We start from the raw sequence: 9,782 nt of genomic DNA, 5'->3' as shown, positions 1-9,782 counted from the left end.
TAGACTCCATATACTCAGCACTCTATACCAGTCACCACCACATCTTGAGCCACCTCAGCCACAGTTACGTTATTTGCCATTATAGACAGCTAATTTTGTCCGGGACATACAAACATGGAAATAGACTTTTATTTTCAAGTAAAGAAGCTCCCAAGCATGGAAACGACAGAACACAACATCAGGAGACTTAAAAGCTTGTAAAGACTAATTTAGTAGTCCAGAACGGACTGTTCCCAAAATAGAACGGCATGTTCCCAAATTGGAACGGGCCGTTCCAATAAAAAGGCCTAAAATCTTAGTTTGGAACGGGCCATTCCAACATGGCAGTTATGAGTTAAAACTCAACTCTAGAACGGGTTATTCCAGATGCAAAATTAACACATGATGAATGGATCCAGAACGGGCCGTTCTGAATCTGGAACGGACCGTTTTGGCCACTTCTGATGTCTATAAATAGCAGACTCAAGCACTGTTCTCAAGGCCAAAAAATTCATCTAGAACTCCATATATAGCTCGAAATCTGTCTCTCTCTCCCTCTGTATTTCTTGAGATTTGTGAGGTATTTGTGTAGTGTGAAAGGTTATCACAAAGTACCTAAAATCTCCATAATTGAAGATCTAATAAAGCTCGATCAAGAGGTGTTTCAGTCAACACTTCTCTCTTTCTAATTCTTCTTTTTAATCAATATTATTCTAAATAATAAAAGAGTAATCATGTAGACGTTTTAAGGTAAAGCGAGTAATTTAAATTTCTTATAAATAACCATTCATAAAGGAGATTAAATATTTAAATTGTTAGTTCTTATCATATTATCTTCATCATAGGGTACCGACTTAGGGCATTGTAGGGGTGCTTAATACCTTTCCTACACGTAATCGATCCCGAACCCAATTTTTGGTTATCAAGGCCATTATTGAATTTTCAAAAATCTTTTCTTTTTTCAATATTTTGAGTAAAACATTAGTGACGACTTCATGAACCTATTCTAAAAATCATTAATATGGGATTAGTCTGGCTTCCAGACATTTCCTAATTAATGAGATTTTTTAATGGAAGTCCAAACCATTTAATCGTGAGATCGAAATTTTTCGAATTACGACAACCATAGAAAAGATATCATGATCGAAGGTGAAAAAATATCGTTCAACTCTCCGTTATGCTGCATGGCATCTAAATAATCATTAATTGGTACCACTCCAACCACCCAAGACTTCTGATGCATGGAGTTTGACACTACTACACCCAGATCGAGAACCGTATTCATGTCTTCAAAAGTTACTGCCTCAAAAATCCCTTCAGCCCCATGTTTCACCACAATCTCAAAAATCGCCTCTTGAACGCGATCTTTGTTCTTCTTTTTCTTAACCTGCCCAACCCGAGAACGACAATCCGCATATGAATGACCAATAACCTTACAAGAAGCACAAAAAGAAGGTAACATCTCATAAACAAGATCCATAAAGAAAGCAAATCCATGCCTTTCCACCAAGATTTGGTCCCGTATCTCTCCTCTTAGATCAAGATCCACTTGCACATGAGCATAGTGGCCAAAACTACGATTGACAGTGGCATCATCAAGAGAAAGAGCCGGCGTGCCAATTCCTCTAGCAATAGCAAAAAGAATCTTTGGCCTCCAGTATCCCTGAGACAACCCAAATATGCGAAGCAAACACTGAGGTTTTTAATGCTTAACATTAATGAGATTGAAGTCACCCCTGGCTTAAGGTTCCATGAACCTCCAGTAAGGACCTTGCGAAGATCCTCCACCGAAGAGAAAGAAAGCTCAAAATAACCCTTACCAATAGAGATCATCCAACATTAAGCAATGGGACACCACAAGGCGTCTAACTTTGATAGAAGATCACAAAACGGTGGTGATCCTTTAGGAGTCCGAAGACGACCGTGCAGATGATTCTAGCACGCATCCAGACCAGCCCGATATTCTTCCTCAGGGATCGTGACAGCCATCGAGTCCCTTTTCAAACAAGGCATTGGAAGTTGATTGAGGAGCATATCAGACGCATTTTGTAGAGCCTGCGCAAATGTTTTCTTCCAAGGAGCTTAAATGGAAGTTGGCGCCGCTGCTGCAGGAAACATATGATCAACGGAGTCAAGAAGACAGCCCCAAGGAATAACTACCAAAGAAGCCATGCAGACACGAAACCCTAGCATGCAAACCCTAAAGATGTGAAACCTTAGCAGAGCATCCGACACCAAAAATTATTCAACATAAAGGATAACACTAGGTTTGTTTTGCTTCTATCTACAATGCTTAAAAATATAAGGCTATTTAATATCTTATTTTATGTGGGGAAAAATGATTCTTTATAGTAGTAAAAGTAGTTTAGTAAATGAATCCTTCCATTTTTCTGCTCTCCAATTTTGTATTCATATTTTTATAGTTTTGAAAATGAGCTTGATATATTTGACTTGATTTAAGGTCTATTCTATATTTAGATGTGAGTAGTGTTGCCTCATGTCCATGGATAAGATAAATACTTGATTCTCTAATTTTGTGCCTTATAGGAACAATAAATATCATTATACATTAAATAATTTTTTTTGAAGTTATAAATGATTGAACTGAATACCTTTTTCCAAAGTCTTCTGTACCTTCACTGGAGTTAAAAGTGATTATAAAAAGATTGGAACTGAAATCGTTCTATATTCCTATAGTTCCTAATTTGTAAAAATGAAATGAAAAAAAAAGTTTAGAACTTCACAGAACCTTATATGTGTGATGCTAATTTATTTTGTGCTTTGACTATCACACATACCTCATGGAAGAAACAAAATTCTGCATGTTTTGATTTTGGTATAAGCATTGTTTGACCAAATAATTATTATTTCACTAATTTAAACTCTTTTTGTTCTTATGATTCAGGAACAACCATTTGTTTATGAGGAGCAATGAGCTAGAAGTTACATGGAATAATCTAACTATTTTTGAATGAGATAGACAAGGATAACATATCAGTGGAGCTTCATGGGGTCGTAGTCTAGTTAGCAGGATTTACTACCTGTTGTCAGGGGCAGCTTTCTAATGCGTATATTTTGTATTAGTAATGAATTTTATTTATTTTTTTGTAAAAATTATTGCACAGAAGAATGAGAATTAATTTGATTTAAATATTAATTGTAATATTTTTTTTTTAAAAAAATAGAACTTGTGTTGGCTAGGCAGACTCAAAAAATTGATGCTAATAAAAAAAGTACAAATAAAACTTTTGAAGGTCTAAATCTTTCATTACAAATAAGAAAGTGTCAGTTAATGTAACACTAGTGGACATGACAAAAAATAAAGAAACCTCAGTGTTGGTTAAATTGACAATAAATAAAATGATAAAATAATAAAAAGTTAAAAGTTAAAGGAAATGTTGGGTTATTCGACACTATTGAAGGTGTAAAAAAAATTACTGTCAACTAAATTGACAATAACAAAAAAAAAAAGAAGTGTCAACTTGTTTTTGTGACAACATTAGTGTCCATTAAGTGTCGGATAAACTGGTTAGTACAAGTGAATTAGTATCGAATATTTTATTGTTGGCACTCATTTGATACTTTTCTAACACTAAAATTAATTTTTGTGTTGGTTTTTAGCGTTAAAGACAGCTTAAAGCCAACTCTAATTTGTGCCATTTTTATAGTGTCTACAAATTTCTCGAAATTCTCTCTCTCTTTCTCTTAAATTTTTCTTTCCAGTTGTTCTACATGAATGAACTGAAGCAATTCGATGGAGATGCGAGGTTAGTCTGTTCAATCAATTCAAGATTATATGAATTGTGGTAAAATTTGAGTTCATGATCTAATTTTACTATACAAATTTTTTTTTATCTTCTTCTCTATTCTAGATCTAATTTTTGTTTTCATGATTATGAATTTCATTTCAACTAGATCTAGAATTGAGATTAAAGTTTTTTTTTTTGGATTTGGATATAAATTTAGATCTAGATCTACAATAGCCTAAATTAATTATCTAAATAAAATGTTCACCGTTCTTGAATTTCACAAAAATTGTGAAATCGTGATATATTGAGTCTCACATTTTTATAAAATTCACCAGATCTAGGTTTAGATATAAATTATTTTAGTTACATTCATATTTATTTAAGGTTGATTGAATTCCAATTATAATACGAGCCATGATAATTTCGCCACAAGGAATGAAATATTGAATTGATTCATTTCTAATTAATTTTTGATATTGTGTTCTTAATATTCAATTTATGTTCGTTGTTTCATAAAATACTCATTCTAAACTTACATGATAAATTCATATTCTATTGAATTGTATATTCAAGAAGAATGACCTAAGTTGTTTCCTCTATTACAAATCTAAGGAGAAAATCTAGTAATTCTTTATAGTAATTTGGAAATACTATTAGTAAGCAAACCAAAGTAACTTTTAAATATAAAAATGTTTTTTTTCAACCTCTAAACCCTTAGAACTCCTCCTACACATGAATTTTTTTGGTCCCTCTAGAACAATGTGCTTAGGAGAAAATTATTATGCCTTAGTTGTTATCGATGATTACTTTATATATACAGAGACTTTATTTTTTTTAAGTAATAATAATGAAGCCTTCCTTACTTTTAAGAAACTTGTCAAACATATAAAGAACTAAAAAAGATATAAAATAGTTTCTATAAGAAGTCATCATCATAGGTAGGGATTTTATAATGACATGTTTTAGAACTATTGTTAAAAACATGATATAAATCATAATTTTTCTGCCGTTAGGAACCCACAATAGAATGGGATGGTAGAAAGGAAAAATAGATCAATTGATGAATTAGCTAGGACTATGCTCAATGACACCAACCAACCTAAAATATTTTTAGGCAATGTTGCAACAACAACATATCATGTGATGAATAGAGTTCTAATATAAGATCTGTATTAAAGAAAACACCTTATGAATATAAAGGTAGACAATCAAATATCTCATCTTTTAGGGTGTTTGGTTGTAAATATTTTGTCATCCCTACAAATGTATCATAATTTTAATTGTAATCGTTTAAGTATCATAATTATAAAGTTTTTTTTATCTATCTAAGTTACATGTTTTATTAATTTTAGTAATAATAGATAGTATCATAATACATGAATGAAAATTGTAGTATATGTAACTTAAATAGACCAAAACATTATATAATTACAATACTTTAAGAATTAAAATCGTATAATTGCGTTTATTACTAAAATTGTTCAATTAAAATTTGGAGGACCAAGATCACATAATTACAATACTTTAGAGAATAAAATTGTTTAATTAGAATCTTAAAAACCAAAATCATACAACTACAATATTTATAAGATAAAAAACACAATAAAACTTAAAAATAAAGATAAAATAATATATTAAAGAAATATCATGATAAGAAAAATCTCTAAAACTATTTTTGTTATATATATTTTTTTTCTAAAACAATCCTCTTGTTAAATAATTTAAATAATATCTTCTACAAAGTAATTTCATTTAATTTATTAAGAATATTTTATCGTTATTTATAAAAATTATTTTCAAAAAATATTTTTAGCATTTGTACCTGTCACAAACATAAATATCCTACCGAACCCTTCCTTACATCGTAATACTGGAGTAGGGAAAAAGATAAAATGTCAACACTAAACCAAAAAGTATTGATTCTAATTAGTATTCCACTGACTCCAACTCTGCTGTCTGTGCACCGCACATTGTGGGAGGGAACAAGCTTGTCAATCTTATATGATCGACTATGCTCTTCAGTTCTGAAACCAATATTTCAAAAACATTCAATTAAAAGATGTTGGGACAAAATTATCCCTTTCCATGATTTCATCTAAATTTACTATTATGGACATTTTAATTTAAACGTTTTATCCCCCAAGTGTGCACTTGAGAATTTTGATTTAGACAAGCCTTGTACTTCTTTTCATACAAATGCACAAGATAGATCCCACTTACACTAAGGAAATTGCCGTACAGTGACATATATCTTATAGTAATACAATAAGTGTCACTAAAAACTACTTTTACCTACACAATAAATATAACATATATTGATATATTGTTAAAAAGTGTAAGTATAAGTTATAGTGACACATAAAATATGTTATTAAATCTCATTCAAAATCAACACTAAAATTATGTGTAGCTATATGTCAAATAGATATATACTTGCATATATTATACTTATAATGATATTTTTTATATGTCATTGTAGTGTCAATACTAAAAATAAAATCATCCAGCTCCAATATAGGAATAAAAGTTTAGTGCTGTTGATTTTCTTATACATAGGATCATTTCTAATTTTATGTTATTTAAAGTAAGACTAAGTTATTTTCTTTTATACTTTTCTTTAATTCAAGTTAGTATCATTATTTTTAAATAATTTAATTTAGTTATCTAATTTAATGTTGTCATTCCATCTAAATTAACAGTAACTAATAAAATCAAATGTAAAAACAACATTAAATATTTTTTAAAAATTAGATAACTAAATTAAATCATTTAAAAATAATGAAACTAAATTGAACATTTTAAAAACAAAGAACCAAGTTGAATAATAACTTGTTTAACATAAAATTTATATTTTGGTGTAAATAAATTTGAATTCTTTTTATTTGATGTTTTCTTTTATTAGATAGCTCCTTTTTATTTTTTTTATTTTTTTTATTTCATATATTCAGTTTGGTGTCCTTCACTAATGCATTGATTAGTCTATTAACTTTTGAAAAAATAAAATTGGTTCTTATTAAAACATTTAAGATTTGTCAAACTAATCTAAAACCAATAAACTAGGAATTTTTTTCTTCAAAAAAATATTACTTATGATTTTAGTGTAATTTCAAATAATTTTAAGATGAATAAAATATGTATTTTAATATCACACATACATAAAAATTACTTTGTTAATTATTATTCAGTTTAGTCACTCTATTTATTTTTAAGATTCGATATAATTCCATAATCCTTAAATGATTCAATTTAGTTATTTAGTTTTAAAAAAGTGTTAAACATTGTCTTTTCATCCAATTTCATTAATTTCATTAGTGTTAATTTGAATGTAATAACAAAATTAACATTTTTGTTAAATTAGAGAACTAATTTGAATTATTTAAAAATATTAAAAGAAAATTGAATCCTTAAATTAAATAAGGGGAAAATATAATTAACCGTAAAACATATCTTAAAATAAGAATATAAGTTGAGATCGATAAAAATAAATAAATAAATAAATAAGAGTACAATTTTTTTCCAAAAAAAATAGAGTTATTTTAAGAAATATTTATTATTTATTTATTTATTGGAGTGATAAATGTTTTAAATCAAAATTATATTCTTAAATTGATAGACACTTATATATCTGTTTATTTTTAATACTAAGTTTGTGGGAAAGTTGGAAACTTTGAGACTTGGATCTGTTAGACTAATTTTCTTAGGGAGAGAAAATTGGAACCTTTACAACTTTGGTCTGTTAGTCTAATTTTCTTAGCCTATTTAGTTTGGGAAATTATTTTTTATTTTCATTTTTATTTTAATAAAAAAAAATATTTTTTATTTTTGATTTTTTTTTTTAAAAGCTTGTATAGAAATGATAAAGATAATTTTTTTTTGAAAAATAAATAATAATAACATTAAAATTTTGTGTTTAAAAATAAAAATAGACAATATTTTTTCAAACCAAATAACTCCATATTTTCTCCGATTGTTTTATTTATACTTATTAAGGAAAATATTGAATTAGTTATAATTTTATTTTATAATTAAAATTAAAAGGCTAAATGTTAACTTATTTCATTATAATTAATATAATATTTCTCTTAAAAGGATAAAATTTAAGAAAATATTAAATTAGTTATAATATTATTATATAATTAAAATTAAAGTTTAACTTCAATTGTAACATTGTACCTAGGTAAGTTGGGTGAGTTGTGAGGTTCTTTGGAAAGAGGTCCAATCGACCCTAAGAAAAAAAGGCATATAAGATTTCTTCTAAGGGCTAAAGCTCATAATCTCAAATTCTCGGAGACTTTAGAAAGAGAAATCTAGAGAGAGAAGTTTTTATTAGTGGTTTGTCTTTTTCTCTTTTTTTTCTAGGTTCCTCTAGAGTGTGAGAATCATAGTTGAGACTGGTGGATTCGAAGCTTGATTTAAGAATCAGATAGTTGGGGTTGGTGTGTTGCTTGTGAGATCAAAGCTTGAAAATTCATCTTCTCCTTCCTTTTCACTTTTAGGTGGCAAGAGTTTGGAGGTAAGGGAAACTAGGAAAAATTGGTTGTTTGATTGATGAATTATGTTGTTGTTTTCATCAAATGTGGCAAAAAAAATGGCTGAAATCAGATTGAATGGTGAAGGATTATTTGGTGTTTTTGGGTGTCAAGGTGGATTTGTTGATTTCCTTAATATGTTGTTCCATGTTGCTTTTTGTTGTGAATATGTTGTATCTGATGTATATACATGGTTTTGTTATAATGCATGTGTTAGATTTTCTGAGTTTTAAGTGTGTGGGGTGATTTTTGTGATCTACATTGTACATAAATCAAATTTACACTAGGCGCACCTTCATGAGTTTTAACTAGGGAGCTTTGTCTTGGTCATGCTGGGCATAGATTAATAGCGAGGGACATGACAAGAGAGACTCGCGTCAGGTTGGGATGGAGCCAAGTCTTGTTTGAATGACGCAAGGCATGAAAGTGTGGGGAGTCTTTAACTTGGTGACGTTGGGCGATGCTGTGTTGACGTCAGGTGTGAGTTAGGTAGAGGCTCTCTGCCTAATGTGAGATCAAGCATGGGTTTCACCACGCTGGGCATGAGGTCCCATGGTATCTCTACCTTAGTCACACTAGGCATGGATTGGATGATGTCAAGCATGAACAAGGTAGAGAACTCCCTGCCTTGATGGGATTGGGCATGAGATATGTTGTGTTTGGTGCAAGATATGTTATGTTGGACGCAGGATGCTTGGATGATATGTTGGTATTTTTGGTAAACTTGTATGATAAACATGAGTATATTATGTTATTCTATGGCATGTTGTATGGTGTATATCAATTGTTCTATACATTTTGATTGGATATGACATATATATATATGATGGTATGGTGTTGGATAATGGAGAGGATATGTATATTATATATTTGTATGGTGTTATTGATCTCTATATGTATTAACTAGATGGATGCATATAGGTAATGTATGGTGAGGTGTGGATGTTGAGAATGTGGTATGACATTAAGGCATGTTGGCTAACTTGGGACTTAAGGAGACAAAATTATTTTTGAAAATTGAAGCCTATATAGGGAATCTCGGAGTGGTGCTCAGGTAGGCCATTGTTGGAAAACTTTCCTTGAGTAGTTGTGTCTCTTGGAGTGGGTTTTGAGGTGTGTTGATGTCACCTCTAGATCCTTAGTTATTAGTAGTTAAGTAAGGTTAAAGGTCGAAGGCTATAATCCTTAACCAAGTACCAAGAAAGTTTGCATGGTTCCTTAAAGATAATCGATGGGTGAATTCCATATATGACTTGGTAATGTATGCTAAGGTCGTGGTAAGTATTAGAAAAGATGGTTAAATCCAAGAGGCGGGTGAATTGAAATTTTCAAAATTTAATCAGAGTTTTGGATCTTTATTTGAAAATATTTTATAAAATACTTTTTAATTGAAGTATATTGAGTTCTTGATATATGGGATATGCTCCTATATGTTCTTTTGAGACGTTTTTTCACTACAAGAAAAACTGTTATTTATGAAATATTACTTACGAAATTTTTTCTATAGATAATTTTTAGTTATTTA

At 29.7% G+C, this 9,782-nt stretch overlaps 1 long non-coding RNA gene across 1 annotated transcript; it reads left to right on the top strand.

Moving 5' to 3' along the window:
* The first annotated feature begins 288 nt into the window (after positions 1–288).
* LOC145957730 (uncharacterized) lies at positions 289–9,203 on the top strand. The gene is made up of 3 exons (XR_014433733.1): positions 289–2,246; positions 2,885–3,746; positions 8,600–9,203. It is a non-coding gene; the product is annotated as an uncharacterized LOC145957730 (long non-coding RNA).
* Positions 9,204–9,782: the final 579 nt, after the last annotated feature.

The sequence above is a fragment of the Cajanus cajan genome, chromosome 5 (assembly GCF_000230855.2).
Source record: "Cajanus cajan strain Asha chromosome 5, NIPB_CcT2T_4, whole genome shotgun sequence".
In the NCBI taxonomy this organism is placed as follows: domain Eukaryota; kingdom Viridiplantae; phylum Streptophyta; class Magnoliopsida; order Fabales; family Fabaceae; genus Cajanus; species Cajanus cajan.
Note: the sequence above shows the minus strand (reverse complement) of the source record. Positions and strands in the feature narration are given on the sequence as shown.